Genomic DNA, 20090 nt, shown 5'->3' on the forward strand with positions numbered 1-20090 from the left:
TACTTAACAAAAAAGTGTGAAACAACTGAAATTATGTCTTATATTCTAGGTTCTTCAAAGAAGCCACCTTTTGCTTTGATGACTGCTTTGCACACTCTTGGCATTCTCTTGATGAGCTTCAAGAGGTAGTCACTGGGAATGGTCTTCTAACAATCTTGAAGGAGTTCCCAGAGATGCTTAGCACTTGTTGGCCCTTTTTCCTTCACTCTGCGGTCCAGCTCACCCCAAACCATCTTGATTGAGTCCAGGTCTGGTGACTGTGGAGGCCAGGTCATCTGGCATAGCACCCCATCACTCTCCTTGTTGGTCAAATAGCCATTACACAGCCTGGAGGTGTGTTTGGGGTCATTGTCCTGTTGAAAAATAAATGATGGTCCAGCTAAACGCAAACCGGATGGAATAGCATGCCACTGCAAGATGCTGTGGTAGCCATGCTGTTTCAGTATGCCTTCAATTTTGAATAAATCCCTAACAGTGTCACCAGCAAAGCACCCCCACACCATCACACCTCCTCCTCCATGCTTCATGGTGGGAACCAGGCATGTAGAGTCCATCCGCTTACCTTTTCTGCGTCGCACAAAGACATGGTGGTTGGAACCAAAGATCTCAAATTTGGACTCATCAGACCAAAGCACAGATTTCCACTGGTCTAATGTCCATTCCTTGTGTTCTTTAGCCCAAACAAGTCTCTTCTGCTACTGTGTGTGTGTGTGTGTGTGTGTGTGTATATATATATATACTTTCAATACAGACTTCATCGTGATTCATGTAACTCTGATGTGTTATGTAACTCTATTAGAAGATAAATTGCTTATCATGGTTCTGTGGTTGACTCGACACATGTTTCCCCATACATTCATCTGGTTCATCAGAAGCTATGATTCCTGTTGTGAATTCTGTTGTCGGGCTCCCTCCTGTGGTCATGAATGGTACTTCGGCTGGTTCTGTCCATGGACTTCCTCTGGTGGGTGTTTCTGAGTTTCTTTCCACAGCTGACGAGGTCAATTCGTTAGCTGGCTGCTCTATTTAACTCCTCTTAGATCTTTGCTCCATGCCACCTGTCAATGTTCCAGTATTGGTCTAGTTCACTCCTGGATCGTTCTTGTGACCTGTCTTCCCAGCAGAAGCTAAGTTCCAGCTTGTATTTCTTTGGTTTGCTATTTTTCTGTCCAGCTTGCTATTTTTACTGTTGTCTTGCTTGCTGGAAGCTCTGGGACGCCGAGGGAGCGCCTCCACACCGTGAGTCGGTGCGGAGGGTCTTTTTGCGCCCTCTGCGTGGTCTTTTTGTAGGTTTTTGTGCTGACCGCAAAGTAACCTTTCCTATCCTCGGTCTGTTCAGTAAGTTGGGCCTCACTTTGCTAAATCTATTTCATCTCTGTGTTTGTATTTTCATCTTTACTCACAGTCATTATATGTGGGGGGCTGCCTTTTCCTTTGGGGAATTTCTCTGAGGCAAGGTAGGCTTTATTTTTCTATCTTCAGGGCTAGCTAGTTCCTTAGGCTGTGGCGAGTTGCATAGGGAGCGTTAGGCGCATTCCACGGCTATTTCTAGTGTGTTTGATAGGATTAGGGATTTCGGTCAGCAGAGTTCCCACGTCCCAGAGCTCGTCCTTTATTATCAGTAACTATCAGGTCATTCCGTGTGCTCTTAACCTTCAGGTCCATTGTTGTCCTGACCACCAGGTCATAACAGTACAGGTGGCCCAAAGTACTAATGCATCTCAATAGAGGGATAAGAGAAGTTCTGAGACCATTTTTTTTTCTTCTTTGCAGTGTGTTTTGTCTCTCTTTTCCCCTTTACCTCTGGGTGGTTCAGGACACTGGTGTAAACATGGACATTCAAGGTCTGTCCTCTTGGATGGATAATCTCACTACAAGGGTACAAAACATTCAAGATTTTGTGGTTCAGAATCCAATGCCAGAGCCTAGGATTCCAATTCCTGATTTGTTTTTTGGTGATAGATCTAAGTTCTTGAATTTCAAAAATAATTGTAAATTGTTTCTTGCCTTTAAACCTCGCTCCTCAGGTGACCCTGTTCAACAAGTAAAGATCATTATTTCTTTGTTACGTGGTGACCCTCAAGACTGGACATTTTCCCTTGTGCCAGGAGATCCGGCATTGCGTGATGTTGATGCGTTTTTCCTGGCGCTTGGATTGCTTTATGACAAACCTAATTCAGTGGATCAGGCAGAGAAAATGTTGCTGGCTCTGTGTCAGGGTCAGGATGAAGCGGAGATATATTGTCAGAAGTTTAGAAAGTGGTCTGTGCTCACTCAGTGGAATGAATGTGCCCTGGCAGCAATCTTCAGAAAGGGTCTCTCTGAAGCCGTTAAGGATGTCATGGTGGGGTTTCCCATGCCTGCTGGTCTGAATGAGTCTATGTCCTTGGCAATTCAGATCAATCGACGCTTGCGTGAGCGTAAAGCTGTGCACCATTTGGCGGTACTATCTGAGCATGGGCCTGAGCCTATGCAATGTGATAGGACTTTGACCAGAGCTGAACGGCAAGAACACAGACGTCAGAATGGGCTATGTTTTTATTGTGGTGATTCCACTCATGCTATCTCCGATTGTCCTAAACGCACTAAGCGGTTCGCTAGGTCTGCCACCATTGGTACGGTACAGTCTAAATTTCTATTGTCTGTTACTCTGATTTGCTCTTTGTCATCCTATTCTGTTATGGCATTTGTGGATTCAGGCGCTGTCCTGAATTTGATGGACTTGGAGTATGCTAGGCGCTGTGGTTTTTTCTTGGAGCCCTTGCAGTATCCTATTCCATTGAGAGGAATTGATGCTATGCCTTTGGCCAAGAATAAGCCTCAGTACTGGACCCAATTGACCATGTGCATGGCTCCTGCACATCAGGAGGATATCCGCTTTCTGGTGTTGCATAATCTGCATGATGTGGTCGTTTTGGGGTTGCCATGGCTACAGGGTCATAATCCAGTATTGGACTGGAAATCTATGTCTGTGTCCAGCTGGGGTTGCCAGGGGGTACATGGTGATGTTCCATTTTTGTCTATTTCGTCTTCCACTCCTTCTGAAGTTCCAGAGTTTTTGTCGGATTATCGGGATGTATTTGATGAGCCCAAAGCCAGTGCCCTACCTCCTCATAGGGATTGCGATTGTGCAATTAATTTGATTCCTGGTAGTAAGTTTCCTAAGGGCCGATTGTTCAATTTATCTGTGCCAGAACACGCCGCTATGCGGAGTTATATAAAGGAATCCTTGGAGAAAGGCCATAGTCGCCCGTCGTCATCACCGTTAGGAGCAGGGTTCTTTTTTGTGGCCAAGAAGGATGGTTTTTTGAGACCTTGTATTGATTACCGCCTTCTTAATAAAATTACAGTCAAATTTCAGTATCCTTTGCCATTGCTGTCTGATTTGTTTGCTCGTATTAAAGGGGCTAGATGGTTCACCAAGATAGATCTTCGAGGGGCGTATAATCTTGTGCGTATTAAACAAGGCGATGAATGGAAAACAGCATTTAATACGCCCGAGGGCCATTTTGAGTACCTGGTTATGCCATTCGGGCTTTCCAATGCTCCATCAGTATTTCAGTCCTTTATGCATGACATCTTCCGAGAGTACCTGGATAAATTCCTGATTGTGTATTTAGATGATATTTTGGTCTTTTCTGATGATTGGGAGTCTCATGTGAAGCAGGTCAGAATGGTGTTCCAGGTCCTTCGTGCGAATTCCTTGTTTGTGAAGGGGTCAAAGTGCCTCTTTGGAGTTCAGAAGGTTTCATTTTTGGGGTTCATTTTTTCCCCTTCTACTATCGAGATGGACCCTGTTAAAGTCCAGGCCATTTACGATTGGACTCAGCCGACATCTGTGAAGAGCCTGCAAAAGTTCCTGGGCTTTGCTAATTTTTATCGGCGCTTCATCGCTAATTTTTCTACTGTTGCTAAGCCGTTGACTGATTTGACCAAGAAGGGTGCTGATGTGGTCAATTGGTCTTCTGCGGCTGTGAGGGCTTTTCAGGAGTTAAAGCGTCATTTTTTTTCTGCCCCTGTGTTGTGCCAGCCAGATGTTTCGCTCCCGTTTCAGGTTGAGGTTGATGCTTCTGAGATTGGAGCAGGGGCTGTTTTGTCGCAAAGAAGTTCTGATGGCTCGGTGATGAAGCCATGTGCTTTCTTTTCTAGAAAGTTTTCGCCTGCTGAGCGTAACTAGGATGTTGGTAATCGTGAGTTGTTGGCCATGAAGTGGGCATTCGAGGAGTGGCGTCATTGGCTGGAAGGAGCCAAGCATCGCGTGGTGGTCTTGACAGATCACAAGAATTTGACTTATCTTGAGTCTGCCAAACGGTTGAATCCGAGACAGGCTCGATGGTCGTTATTTTTCTCCCGTTTTGATTTTGTGGTTTTGTACCTTCCGGGCTCTAAGAATGTGAAGGCTGATGCCCTGTCAAGGAGTTTTGTGCCTGACTCTCCGGGTGTTCCTAAGCCGGCGGGTATTCTCAAAGAGGGGGTAATTTTGTCTGCCATCTCCCCTGATTTGCGGCGGGTGCTGCAAAAATTTCAGGCTGATAGACCTGACCGTTGCCCAGCGGAGAAATTGTTTGTCCCTGATAGATGGACTAGTAGAGTTATCTCTGAGATTCATTGTTGGCTGGGCATCCTGGAATCTTTGGTACCAGAGATTTGGTGGCTAGATCCTTCTGGTGGCCGTCTTTGTCACGGGATGTGCGTTCTTTTGTGCAGTCCTGTGGGACTTGTGCTCGGGCTAAGCCCTGCTGTTCTCGTGCCAGTGGGTTGCTTTTGCCCTTGCCGGTCCCGAAGAGGCCCTGGACGCATATTTCTATGGATTTTATTTCGGATCTCCCCGTCTCTCAAAAGATGTCGGTCATTTGGGTGGTTTGTGATCGCTTTTCTAAGATGGTCCATTTGGTACCTTTGTCTAAATTGCCTTCCTCCTCTGATTTGGTGCCATTATTTTTCCAGCATGTGGTTCGTTTACATGGTATCCCAGAGAACATCGTTTCTGACAGAGGTTCCTAGTTTGTTTCGAGGTTTTGGCGATCCTTTTGTGCTAGGATGGGCATTGATTTGTCTTTTTCCTCGGCTTTCCATCCTCAGACAAATGGCCAGACCGAACGAACTAATCAAACTTTGGAAACATATCTGAGATGCTTTGTTTCTGCTGATCAGGATGATTGGGTGTCCTTTTTGCCGTTGGCTGAGTTCGCCCTTAATAATCGGGCCAGCTCGGCTACTTTGGTTTCGCCGTTTTTCTGCAATTCTGGTTTCCATCCTCGTTTCTCTTCAGGGCAGGTTGAGTCTTCAGACTGTCCTGGTGTAGATACTGTGGTGGATAGGTTGCAGCAGATTTGGACTCATGTGGTGGACAATTTGACATTGTCCCAGGAGAAGGCTCAACGTTTTGCTAACCGCCGGCGCTGTGTGGGTCCCCGACTTTGTGTTGGGGATTTGGTTTGGTTGTCGTCTCGTTATGTTCCTATGAAGGTTTCCTCTCCTAAGTTTAAGCCTCGTTTCATTGGTCCATATAAGATTTCTGAGGTTATCAATCCTGTGTCATTTCGTTTGGCCCTTCCTGCTTCTTTTGCCATCCATAATGTGTTCCATAGGACGTTATTGCGGAGATACGTGGTGCCTGTGGTTCCATCCGTTGATCCTCCTGCCCCGGTGTTGGTTGAGGGGGAGTTGGAGTATGTGGTGGAGAAGATTTTGGATTCTCGTGTTTCGAGACGGAAACTCCAGTACCTGGTCAAGTGGAAGGGTTATGGTCAGGAAGATAATTCCTGGGTTTTTGCCTCTGATGTTCATGCTGCCGATCTAGTTCGTGCCTTTCATTTGGATCATCCTGGTCGGCCTGGGGGCTCTGGTGAGGGTTCGGTGACCCCTCCTCAAGGGGAGGTACTGTTGTGAATTCTGTTGTCGGGCTCCCTCCTGTGGTCATGAATGGTACTTCGGCTGGTTCTGTCCATGGACTTCCTCTGGTGGGTGTTTCTGAGTTTCCTTCCACAGCTGACGAGGTCAATTCGTTAGCTGGCTGCTCTATTTAACTCCTCTTAGATCTTTGCTCCATGCCACCTGTCAATGTTCCAGTATTGGTCTAGTTCACTCCTGGATCATTCTTGTGACCTGTCTTCCCAGCAGAAGCTAAGTTCCAGCTTGTATTTCTTTGGTTTGCTATTTTTCTGTCCAGCTTGCTATTTTTACTGTTGTCTTGCTTGCTGGAAGCTCTGGGACGCAGAGGGAGCGCCTACGCACCGTGAGTCGGTGCGGAGGGTCTTTTTGCGCCCTCTGCGTGGTCTTTTTGTAGGTTTTTGTGCTGACCGCAAAGTAACCTTTCCTATCCTCGGTCTGTTCAGTAAGTCGGGCCTCACTTTGCTAAATCTATTTCATCTCTGTGTTTGTATTTTCATCTTTACTCACAGTCATTATATGTGGGGGGCTGCCTTTTCCTTTGGGGAATTTCTCTGAGGCAAGGTAGGCTTTATTTTTCTATCTTCAGGGCTAGCTAGTTCCTTAGGCTGTGGCGAGTTGCATAGGGAGCGTTAGGCGCAATCCACGGCTATTTCTAGTGTGTTTGATAGGATTAGGGATTTCGGTCAGCAGAGTTCCCACGTCCCAGAGCTCGTCCTTTATTATCAGTAACTATCAGGTCATTCCGTGTGCTCTTAACCACCAGGTCCATTGTTGTCCTGACCACAAGGTCATAACAGATTCCATCTCCCTGGTTCAAAGTGTTTCCTATATCAAAGCCTTGGAAACATAGTGTCAGCCTCATACCTCACCCCGACGCACGTTTCACCAACCATCTTCCAGGGAAGGAGGGAGGAACCACTTTAGATTTAATGAATTTTCATTACTTATAGGTGTGTAATTTTTAATACAGCTCCATATAGGCTGTATAATGCTACATATTGTCTTCTACCACATTTGATTGCATCAAACAATTGATCTCTATCTAAACCAGCTTCATGTATGTTTAGGCTGCATCCTTCTTTTTTTATCATGAGGCACCTTATTTTAACTTTCGTCTGATTTTAGTGTAATATCAATTAAAAAATAGTTTTTATTCTATGCTTTGTTAACACTTTTCTGACCCTGGATAATAATCTAGTGTCTGTGTAGAGCTATGTCATGTGATGTGTGACCTTGTAAAAATCTAAGGTTCTTTGGACTAACATATTTTCTAATTGTTAGTGGCTAGTCTATTACATCATCTATTTAATCTATTGAGTCTTCGGTATTCTATCATCTTCGGGTGACCAATCAAAAAATACCAACTCAGCTCCAATGACGTATTCTTAATTACAGCTGCATCACCTAATTTTATAAATGCTCTCTGTGTAAGGTATACAGTTACTGTATCACACTACCAATAGCTATTTCTGCATGGTGCCTCCCATTAGGAAAGGAGTTTAGAGAAAGAAGTGAACTTTACAATATCCAAACATTTCATCTGCAATATGCTCAGTACCACATACAGAAGAACTGCCGGATCCAAAAGCAACAGTGACACTATTCCCTTACATCTTATTCAGTCCCTTTCCCCAGATGTCACTACCCATCTAATTTAAATATTTAACCTCTCTTTCTTTGGGTATCTTTCTCTCTTCATTCATACTTGCCAACATAACCCCTTCACCTGAAAAGCCATCCCCAGACCAGAACTGCTAACTGCAGACCTGTCTCTAATCTTCCCTTCATCTCTAAACTCCTGGAATGCTTGGTCCACTCTCGTCTAATCCGCTATCTCTCAGATAACTCTCTTTTCGATCTTTTACAATCTGGTTTCTGCTCTTCACACTCTACTGAAATTGCCCTTGCTAAAGTCTCTAATGACCTGCTAACAGAAAAATCCAATGGTCACTACTCCCTGATGTTTCTTCTGGATATCTCTGCCACATTTGACACTGTGGATCACCAGCTCCTCTTCATTATGCTCCACTCTATCAGCCTCAAGGACACCATTCTCTCCTGGTTCTCCTTCTATCTCTCTGACCATTTCTTCAAAGTATCTTTTGATGGCTCCCAATTCATAACGAGTGCAGCAGACAGGGTCATATTTCTATCAGGCCGCTTCACCGTTGCATCTACACTGTGCCAGTCATTGCACTGGTTACCTATTTGCTACTGAATTCAATACAAATGTACCGTATATACTCGAGTATAAGCCGACCCGAGTATAAGCCGACCCCCCTAATTTTGCCACAAAAAACTGGGAAAACTTATTGACTCGAGTATAAGCCTAGGGTGGAAATGCAGCAGCTACCTGTGAATTTCAAAAATAAAAATAGATCATTATTTCCCCATAGCTGTGCCATATAGTGCTCTGCACCGTTCATATTTCCCCATAGCTGTGCCATATAGTGCTCTGCACTGTTCATATTTCCCCATAGCTGTGCCATATAGTGCTCTGCACCGTTCATATTTCCCCATAGCTGTGCCATATAGTGCTCTGCACCGTTCATATTTCCCCATAGCTGTGCCATATAGTGCTCTGCACCGTTCATACTGCCCCATAGCTGTACCATATAGTGCTCTGCACCGTTCATACTGCCCCATAGCTGTGCCATATAGTGCTCTGCACCGTTCATACTGCCCCATAGCTGTGCCATATAGTGCTCTGCACCGTTCATACTGCCCCATAGCTGTGCCATATAGTGCTCTGCACCGTTCATACTGCCCCATAGCTGTGCCATATAGTGCTCTGCACCGTTCATACTGCCCCATAGCTGTGCCATATAGTGCTCTGCACCGTTCATACTGCCCCATAGCTGTGCCATATAGTGCTCTGCACCGTTCATACTGCCCCATAGCTGTGCCATATAGTGCTCTGCACCGTTCATACTGCCCCATAGCTGTGCCCCATATAGTGCTCTGCACCGTTCATATTGCCCCATAGATGCTCCACATAAATCTGTGCCGCTGCTGCCGCTGCAATAAAAAAAAAAAGCCATACTCACCTCTCTTGCTTGCAGCTCCCAGTGTCCGGTCCCGTCGTCTCTGTGCACTGATCAGGCAGAGGGCGCTGCGCACACTATATGCTTCATCGCGCCCTCTGACCTGAACAGTCAGAGCGCAGAGACGCCGGGAAGATGGAGCGGCACCCGGCGTGTGGAACGCGGACAGGTGAATATGACATACTTACCTGCTCCCGGCGTCCCGCTCCCTCTGCCTGTCACACGGTCTTCGGTGCCGCAGCCTCTTCCTCTATCAGCGGTCACCGACACCGCTGATTAGAGAAATGAATAGGCGGCTCCACCCCTATGGGAGGTGGAGCCGCTTATTAATTTCTCTAATGAGCGGTCCCACGTGACCGCTGAAGAGGGGAAGAGCTGCAGCACAGAAGACCGTGGGACGGCAGGGGGAGCGCCAGGATCGCTGGAAGCAGGTAAGTATGCCTCAGCGCCCTCACCCCCTCACCCGCCGACCCTGCCAACCACCTTGACTCGAGTATAAGCCGAGAGGGGCACTTTCAGCCCAAAAATTTGGGCTGAAAATCTCGGCTTATACTCGAGTATATACGGTATCTTTTGCCCACAAAACTTTCCCCAGATATGCACCACCCTATATCTCATCCCTCATTTCTGTCTATCACCCTTCCTGTGCCTTTTCCTTCTGATGATCGCTGCTATGTAGTTGAGCCGATTGAGTGGTGCCAGCTTCTAGCCTCCCATGGAGGCTATTGAAGCATGGCAAAAGTTAAAAAAATATGAAAAAAATAAAAAAATATAAAAGTTTAAATCACCCCCCTTTCGACCCATCAAAAATAAAACAATAAAAAAAATCAAACCTACACATATTTGGTATAGCCGCGTTCAGAATCGCCCGATCTATCAATAAAAAAAAGCATTAACCTGATTGCTAAACAGCCCAGCGAGAAAAAAATTCGAAAAGCCAGAATTACGTTTTTTAGGTCGACGTGACATTGCATTAAAATGCAATAATGGGCGATCAAAAGAACGTATCTGCACAAAAGTGGTATCATAGAAAATGTCAGCTCGGCACGCAAAAAATAAACTCTCACCCGACCCCAGATCACGAAAAATGGAGACTCTATGGGTATCGGAAAATGGCTCTTTTTTTTTTTTTTAGCAAAGTTTTGAATTTTTTTTCCCCACCTAGATAAAAAAAAACATGGTAGTTGTCTATGAACTTGTAATGACATGGAGAATCATAATATCAGGTCAGTTTTAGCATTTAGTGAACCTAGCAAAAAGCCAAACAAAAAACAAGTGAGGGATTGCACTTTTTTTGCAATTTCACCACACTAGGAAATTTTTTTCCATTTTCTAGTACAAGACATGGTGAAACCAATGGTGTCATTCAAAAGAACAACTTGACCAGCATAAAATAAGCCCTCACATGACCATATTGACGGAAATTAAAAAAGTTATGGCTCTGGGAAGGAGGGAGCGAAAAATGAATATGCAAAAACGAAAAAGGGCCGTGGCATGAAGGTGTTAATATGTTAATAGCAGTGGGCAGACCTCCGCTGCAGCCGCAGGTGTTATAGGCAGATGATGGTTGAATGAAACAGGCATCATCTGCTTGTGAGCCTGCATCAAAAAGCTGGCAAATGAAGTACCAGTATGCCATGTGAGCAATGGGTTAAATGTAAGGAAGAGTTAAACAGACTTTTTTAATCCTTTTCTGAAGTGACATTGGGCCAAAATATTTCTTGACATATGGTATCTCTTGAAAGTAATCTTGAGCGTGTTGGGAAGCTGATCTTTTAAGATGGGTACCCTCAGTACAATGCACCAAAAACAAGATAGTATTTTATTGATAGTGGTGTGGCCAGTGTTGTAGGTGGTCAAAAATTTGTTCTGAAAGTATTATTAGATAATATTAAATTAATAGCAGCCTCACCAATAAGCAATAAACCTAAATACAGAAATTCATTGCATATAAAAGTCAAAATCCTTGTGGTCTGGTGAGATGCCTTGACAGTGCAATAAAACATAATGATATAATATAGGTTTTAATTATAGTTTTAGGTAGATGTCCTTCAAGCCTTGTAGGAAACATAAATGGTTTAATGATGAGGGTACAGTTAGAGTTTTATATTTCTTGGCAAGCAAAGACGAAAGTAGACTAAATTGGGTGGTCTCATTACAGAGACCTACAACATTTTACCACGGTATTATTTTATATTAAAGTCAATTTTTACATAGAATGTCAACAAATATATTGTTTTCTATGTATTGCTTTAAATATTTAAACATTAACATAAAACATAGTTCATTTTCTTCTATATATTTATGTAGAGTTTATACTTATTTATTTCGATGTTACACTTCATTCTATTCTGTATAATGGTTGACTACTAAATTTCTTTCGATGTTACACTTCTTTCCACTCTGTGTAATGGTTGACTACTAACATTCCTAAAATGTATACAACATGCATTTATTAATATATTACTAATTAAATGTATGTAAAATAAATTGAAAGAATATTTGTATATTTTTTTCTTGTTTTTTTCTTTTTTTTAATATAGCTTAAAAAATGGGGACAGTTCAGTGGCATAACTAGAGTCCAATGAGCCCTGGTGCAAAATTTGGGCAAATGTATGCACCATGGATCCGGCTGTAGGATGTCTTTGTGATTAGCGCTTACTTGCCTTACTTGTCGGTTAGTACCTTAACTGAAGACTCTTGGAGGATTGCTGGCGTGACATCTTGGTTGTCTTCTCAACCTAAGGGAACCGTCACACAGTGGCATTTTGATCGCTACGACGGCACGATTTGTGACGTTCCAGCGATATATCCGTGACGTTCCAGCGATCTCGCTGTGTCTGACACGCTCCTGCGATCAGGGACCCCGCTGAGAATCGTACGTCGTAGAAGATCGTTTGAAACTTTCTTTCGTCGTCTAATGTCCCGCTGTGGCGGCATGATCGCATGGTGTAACAAAGGTGTGCACGATATTGTATACGATGTGCGCATAGTAACCAACAGCTTCTACATCGCACATACGTCATGAAATTATCGCTCCAGCGTCGTACATTGCAAAGTGTGACAGCAGTCTACGACGCTGGAGCGATATTGTTACGATGCTGGAGCGTCACGGATCGTGCCGTTGTAGCGATCAAAATGCCACTGTGTGACGGTACCCTAAGTGTTACCCTCGTTCGTCAACCCTCTCTGTCTTTAGTTGTAGTGGGGAATGACTAGAGCCCAACCCTGTTCTCTCCCTAACCAGGGCCTATCACTTGGGTCAGGCAGGGATTAGGTTCCTGCCGCATTTCCCTACTGTTTGGGTTCACTCCTCTGTCTCCCCATTGTTGTGCACTTACTTATCTGTCACTGACATTAAGACCAGCCATACCCTTTTGTAAAAGAAAAAAAAAACTGACACTTGTTTTTTTGTGTGTGTTTTTTGGTGTGTGTTTGGTGTATGTTGCTTTTTCATGTTCATGGATCCCTTTTCTGTGTAGGCAGAGAATTTGAAGAGACTGTCACTGGAGGTGACCAATCTTTGTTCTGAGGTTCAGCAACAACGGCAGCTGCAGCAGAAGCCTACTGTGGGGGACTCTGCGGGTAGGCCGGCCCAGATTGAACCCAATATTGCCCTCATGGACAGGTTTTCAGGAGGTAGAGACAGGTCTTTTGTATTTAAAGAAGCTTGTAAACTGTATTTCAAACTTCGTCCATACTCCTCGGGGGAAGAGGAGCAAAGGGTGGAAATTGTGATTTCACTGTTGCAAGGGGATCCTCAATCCTGGTCTTTTTCTAAAACTTTAGCTAAACTTATTCCTATGTAAGCCATCGACTCAGTGCACCTTGCACAGAGTGCACTGACACAGATTGTACATAAGACTGGGAGTGGGGTCTCTTCATTATGAGGCAATTCCTTGTTATGCCATGGAAGGTCTCCCTACTCCAATTCTTCTGGGTTTACCCTGGTTGGTGAAACATAATCTGACTGTGGATTGGCAATCCAGAGAAATGGTGGAGTGGGGAGATTACCATCATGATAACTGCCTAAACATTTCCCTTATTGCAGTATCTATGGGGACCTTAATGGTATTTTCGTCTGGCTTTGAGGACATATTTTTTGAGATGGGATGTCAGGATTTTCACCCCAATGGGCATATGACTGTTCCATTAACCTGACTCCCTGAGCTAAACTACCCTAGTCCAGACTGTACAATGTGTCCGGTCCTGAAAGACAAGCCATAAAAGATTTTATTGCTGAGAGTCTTGAGAATAATCTTTATTTTTTAATAATCTTTATTTTTATATAGCACTAACATATTCCGCAGCGCTTTACAGGTTGCACAAATTATCGTTGCTGTCCCCGTTGGGGCTCACAATCTAGATTCCCTATCAGTATGTCTTTGGAATGTGGGAGGAAACCGGAGAACCTGGAGGAAACCCACGCAAACACGGAGAGAACATACAAACTCTTTGCAGATGTTGTCCTTGGTGGGGCTTGAACCCAGGACTCCAGCGCTGCAAGGCTGCTGTGCTAACCACTGGGCCACCGGAACATATCAAACCTTCATCTGCACCTGTGGTGGCAGGGTTCTTTTTCGTGAAAATGAAAGATGGCGGTCTCCGTCGCTGTTTAGATTTCTGTGAATTGAATCAAATTACCATCTGAGATCCATATCCTCTTCCTCTGATTCCTGATTTATTCAATCAGGTGGTGGGAGCTAAGGTTTTCTCCAAGTTGGATTTAAGGGGGCCTATAACCTGGTTAGAATCAGGGAAGGGGATGAATGGAAAACGGTGTTCAATACCCCTAGGGACATTTCGAGAGTCTGGTTATGCCGTTTAGTTTGACCAATGCACAAGTGGTGTTCCAGCATTTCATTAATTATATTTTCCAATTTTCCATCATTTGGACAGCAGGTTTGTGGTGGTTTATCTGGATGATATTTTGGTGTATTCACCTGATTTGGAGACACATTGGGGGCATGTGAGAGAGGTGCTTCAGATGTTAAGGGATAAAAAGCTTTATGCCAAACTAGAGAAATGTGTTTTCGATGTCCAGGAGGTGCAGTTTTTTGGGTACCTGTTGTCATCTTTGGCTTTCAAATGGAACCGGAAAAGGTTCGGGCTGTACTCGATTGGGACCATCCCTAGAATCTGAAGTCATTACAGTGTTTTCTGGGATTTACTATTTTTTACCAGAAGTTTATTCAATATTATTCGGCAATGGTGAAATCCTTTACTGACATGACAACGAAACGGTCTGATTTTTCTAAATGGTCAGATGCTGCTCAGCAGGCTTTTTCCTCCTTAAAGAGTTGTTTTGACACTGCACCTATACTCAGTCAACCTGATGCTTCTCAGCCTTTCATCGTAGAAGTGGAAGCGTCAGAGGTGGGGGTTGGGGCTGTGTTGTTTCAGGGTACGTCCCCGGGTAAATGTCATCCATACGCCTTCTTTTTTTAAAAAAGTGATCCTTGGCTGAGAAAAATAATGACATGGGTAATAGGGAGCTTTTGGTGATTAAATTGGCATCTGAGGAGTGGCGGCATTGGTTGAAGATGGCAGTACATCCTGATACTGTTACCACGGACCATAAGAACCTATCATATTTTAAATCAGCTAAACATCTGTTGTAATTTTCCGTCCAGGAGTTAAAAACACCAAAGCGGATGCTTTGCACTGGAGCTTCCCTGGTGGTGGTGGTGACCATGAGGACCCTGCCCCTATTTTATGTGTAATTTCCCCTGTCCTGGGTCAGTTATTGTAATAATGTTCACCATTCTGGCCCCTTCCTGTAACAATGTTCCCCATCCTGGTATACTGTCCCCCTGCTTGGGTCACTTACTGGTATAATGACCCCCCATCCTGGCCCCCTTCCTAGTGTAATGTCCTACAACCTGGGCCCCATCCTTGTATAATGCCCCCATCAGCTTATTCCTTGAATATTGCTCCTCATTCTGGGCCCCTTCCTTGTATAATGCTCTCAATCCATAGCCTCTTGCTTGTAAAGTGCCCTCATCCTGAGCTTCTTCTGTGTACAATGTCCTGACTCTCTTTTCCAACACATTAAAAAAATAAACAATTCTTTTTACCATCCTCTGCTCCCACCACCGTCCGGCATCCTCTTCTGTACCTGACTTCAATGTGCCAACACGAGTAGCGCATGACATCACTGCCATGCGCCACTCGCGATGAGCACGTAGACATCAGCTGCTGGACTCTGATTGTTCGGTGGCATGTATTTCAGTGCAGGTACCAGGCAGGTGACTGCACAGCAACACACTTCAGTGTGTGTGTCCGAGGACACACATTCAGCTGAAGTAGGCGCTGATGGTGGCGAGCATGCATTTCACGCGGGGACGGTCACTATTGCACGTTAAGTCAAATTTTATGCATTTATTTACCTACATAGTCGTCTGTATCGACAGTACAAAATATACTTCTACAAAATCCAATATATGGTATAGCCCTTCTCCTAAATGCTAATGAGTGGCAGAGTAGATCTAATTATACCGTTATCTGTGCACTTAATGTTGCTATTATGCATAATAAGATGGCTTCACTGGCCAGAGTAAAACTAGAAAATTAAGTGAATAATGATATTCAAAAGCACTACTACATTTTATCAAAATACAGTTTTGTGAAAACGTTTTTGACCCATTCCTGATTTTATATTCTTTTGCATGTTTGTCACTCTTAAATATTTCAGATCTCCAAATAAATTTAAATATTAGACAAAGATAACACAGGTAAACACAAAAGGCAGTTTTTAAATGAAGGTCTTTATTATTAAGGGAAAAATAAATCAAAACCTACAGGGCCCTGTGTGAAGAAGTGATTGCGCCAATTAAAACATAAATTAATTGTAGTTTATAACATCTTTGGGAAGATGAGTCCAAAGTCCTTCAGCACACTCAGGCCTAGTTACTGCCACACTTGTTATTAATCAAGAAATCACTTAAATAGGACCTTTGTGACAACGTGAAGTAGACGAAAAGTTCCTCAAAAGCTATTAATCATGCCGTGATCCAAAGAAATTCTGGAGCAAATGAGAAACAAAGTAATTGAGATCTATCAGTCTGAAAAAGGTCATAAAGCCATTTCTAAAGTTTTTGGACTCCAGGAAACTGCAGTGAGAGTCATTGTCCACAAATAGCGAAAACATGGAACAGTGGTGAACCTTCCCAGGAGTGGTCGGATGACCAAAATTACCCCAATAGCGCAGCAATGACTTATCCAAGAGGTCACAAAAGACCCCACAATGACATTGAAATAACTGCAGGCCTCATTTGCCTCTGTTAAGGTCTGTGTTCATGACTCCACCATAAGAAATAGACGTATTAAAGAAAAATAGAACCTAGGGAGAATAATCAACTGTGTAACATGTAATCCCTTAAAACAATAACTTTATTCTGAATATCATAAAAATACCAATTCCCGGTGAGACACAAAAATATATTAATGAAAAAAAGGATCTAATTGTGCACCTATCCTACCAAATAGCCCTGCACTTAGCTGCTATCCCTTCCTACCAGTGGAGGTTGGCACCCTGATATAACGATTTGGCGCCCCCACTCAACGGCGGCTGACCCCAACTCACCCTGTTAAATTTCTAACAAGCTATAGGTAGGAAAACAATGAGCTAATAAAAGAAATGAAGGAAGGTGTAGAGAAATAGGCTAAGGTGCACAAATAAATACAAAACAATAGACAAATAACCCCAATATATAAGAAGACCTACAGCAGAGCTTCCTATATGTACCGTATGCAAGCAATAATCCCTGCACATAGAAGCTCAACTCATAGTGTGCTGGCTAGAGATCACTGAATATATAAAAGCAGCCGGCACTGCAAGAGGTTGCAGACTAACATACAATAATACTGATAGCAGGGGTAGGTAAAATAACCTCAAATAATCTGGTTCACTATAACAAAGGACTGTTTATAACAGACATCATTTAAACAGCCTTAAGCAGCGTATGCCAATGGTCCCAAGATCAATAATATATGGTGTGGCGTATAATCCATATATGACAAATTGAAAAATAGTATTATTGTCATACAACACAATAAAAGGATTATTCACTAGGCACTACACTGCAGATAAATCGCCATGTCAGCAATACACAGTCTCTGCATGTTAATATAGATGGTATACAAGGTAGCCAGAGGAGGGTATTAACCCGGATCTACTTAGCTTCCAAATAATCCACCATAAGAAATAGCCTGGGCAAAAATGGCCTGCATGGCAGAGTTCCAAGATGAAAACCACTGCTGAGTAGTGTTGAGCATTCCGATACCGCAAGTATCGGGTATCGGCCGATATTTGCGGTATCGGAATTCCGATACCGAGATCCGATATTTTTGTGATATCGGGTATCGGTATCGAATCAATAGGGATGTGGAAAATAAAGAATTAAAATAAAAAATATTGATATGCTCACCTCTCCGGCGGCCCCTGGACTTCACGCTGCTATCCGGGAGGCTTCTTTGTTTAAAAAGCGCGCCTTTCGGACCGGTGAATGACGTCCCGGCTTCTGATTGGTCGCGTGCCGCCCATGTGACCGGCACGCGACCAATCAGAGGCCGCGACGTCATTCGCAGGTCCTCAATTCCTAGAATTAGCAGTTTTGTGAATGAGAATGACGTCGCGGCTTCTGATTGGCCGCGTGTGACCGGCACGCGGCCAATCAGAAGCCGCGACGTCATTCTCATTCACAAAACTGCTAATTATAGGAATTGAGGACCTGCGAATGACGTCGCGGCCTCTGATTGGTCGCGTGCCGGTCACATGGGCGGCACGCGACCAATCAGAAGCCGGGACGTCATTCACAGGTCCGAAAGGCGCGCTTTTTAAACAAAGAAGCCTCCCGGTTAGCAGTGTGAAGTCCAGGGGCCGCCGGAGAGGTGAGCATATCAATATTTTTTATTTTAATTCTTTATTTTACACATCCCTATGGATCCCAGGGCCTGAAGGAGAGTTTCCTCTCCTTCAGACCCTGGGAACCATGAGAATACCTTCCGATACTTGATGTCCCATTGACTTGTATTGGTATCGGATATCGGTATCGGCGATATCCGATATTTTTCGGGTATCGGCCGATACTATCCGATACCGATACTTTCAAGTATCGGACGGTATCGCTCAACAATACTGCTGAGCAATAATGACATAAAGGCTTGTCTCATTTTTGCCAGAAAACATCTTGATGATCCCCAAGACTTTTGGGAGAATACTCTGTAGACTGACAAGACAAAAGTTGAACTTTTTGGAAGGTGCATGTCCCATTATATTTGGCGTAGAAATAACACAGCATTTCAGAAAACAAACTTTATACCAACAGTAAAATATGGTCATAGTGTGATGGTCTGGGGCTGTTTTTCCGCTTCAGGACCTGAAAGAATTGCTGTGGTAAATGAAACCGTAAATTCTACCGCAGCATGAATTGACCGATGCAGATTTAACATGAACAATGTGTAAATTTATGCTGCGGATATTCACCACCGATTTCATCCTTTGCAATACAAAGAATCAGGTCAGTGGTAAAGGTGCGACATTACATAGTAGTAAACACAGCAATATCTGCACAATACCTGCACAATGTGTGTGTGGATATTTCTGCTGTTAATTTGCTGTTTGATTTCTGCAGCAAATACATTATTTGAATGTCCCATCTTATAGTGGTGGGGGTCCTAAATCACTTATGGATGACACTGGAGTAATATCGAAATAACTTTCCCTCACATTCCCCCATACACTTTTTACAGAAATCTCTCTGCCACCTATAGGGCCATAATGTTTTATGAAGGGTCTCATTTTGTTACTAGTAGGGAAAGAAAAGTTTTAGTCAGTGGTGATAAAGGGGGAGAGGGGCTCAGTAAGGGGTGATATAGGGGAAGGGTGCTCAGTCAGGCATGATACAGGGGGAGGAGACACAGTCAGTCAGGGGTAATACAGGGGGAGAGGGGCTCAGTCAGGGTGATACAGAAGGTGGTGTCACTGCCAGGGGTGATACAGGGGGAGGGGGAACAGTCAGTCAGGGGTGATACAGGGGGAGGGGGCACAGTCAGTCAGGGGTGATACAGGGGGAGATGGCACAGTCGGAGGTAATACAGGGAGAAAGAGGCTCAATCAGGATGATACAGGGGGAGGTGGCGCGGACAGGGTGATTCCAAGGCAAGGGAGATCAGCAGGGTTGATACGGGGGAGGGGGTGCAGTCAGGGGTCATATAGTGTAAGAGGTCTCAGTCAGGGATCATATAGTGGGAGAGGGCTCAGTCAGGGGTCATATAGTGGGAGAGGGTGCAGTCCGGGGTCATATAGTGGGAGAGGGCTAAGTCAGGGGTCATATAGTGGGAGAGGGTGCAGTCAGGGGTCATATAGTGGGAGAGGGCTAAGTCAGGGGTCATATTGTGGGAGAGGGCTCAGTCAGTGGTCCTATAGTGGGAGAGTGAATGAAAAAAGCAGAGGGGTGCTAGGAACTCAAGGACACAGATGTATTAGATGATTCCACTTGACTGTCATATAGTGGGAGAGGGCTCAGTCAGGAGTCATATAGTGGGAGGAAGTGCAGTCAGTCATGAGTGAAATGAGATATGATTTAATGGGGCCCTCATTCATCTCTAAGTAACTTAGCCCCTCTCCCTCTATCATCCCAGACTAAAGGCCCACCATTTACACTTACTTTTAGGCTGGCAGTGGGGTCCTAGTTCAACCATTGCAGCTGTAGCAGGGAGTCCTCTATCTCCCTCTGCTGCTTACACTGTGAGGAAGGGGAGCACACGTTATGGATGACAGCACTGTACGGCCAGGGAGAAGAGGACACAAACAAAGCTAACACTGATTGGCTGTGCTTCGTCCAATCAGTGTTGGCCTTATCAAGAGGTGCACCACTCTCCCTGCTTGTTCATCGCATGGGTGGGGTGACATAAAAAGCCATCAGGACACAAGAGCGCTCTGTTACTTACAAATAGTGCACCGCAGTCTGCAGCAGCCGAACATGTCAGCCGTGTTATAAGTGACAACCGCACTGCTCTCTTAGTAGCACTGAGCGCCGGTGCCGCAAGTAGTGGTGAGTGGTGACATCACGCTGGGAGGATGCCCTGCTTGCAGCTCCTCCCACAGTTAGTCAGAGAGCAGTGCAGGCGTCACTGATAACACAGCGG

This window comes from Ranitomeya imitator, chromosome 3, assembly GCF_032444005.1.
Source record: "Ranitomeya imitator isolate aRanImi1 chromosome 3, aRanImi1.pri, whole genome shotgun sequence".
Taxonomy (NCBI): domain Eukaryota; kingdom Metazoa; phylum Chordata; class Amphibia; order Anura; family Dendrobatidae; genus Ranitomeya; species Ranitomeya imitator.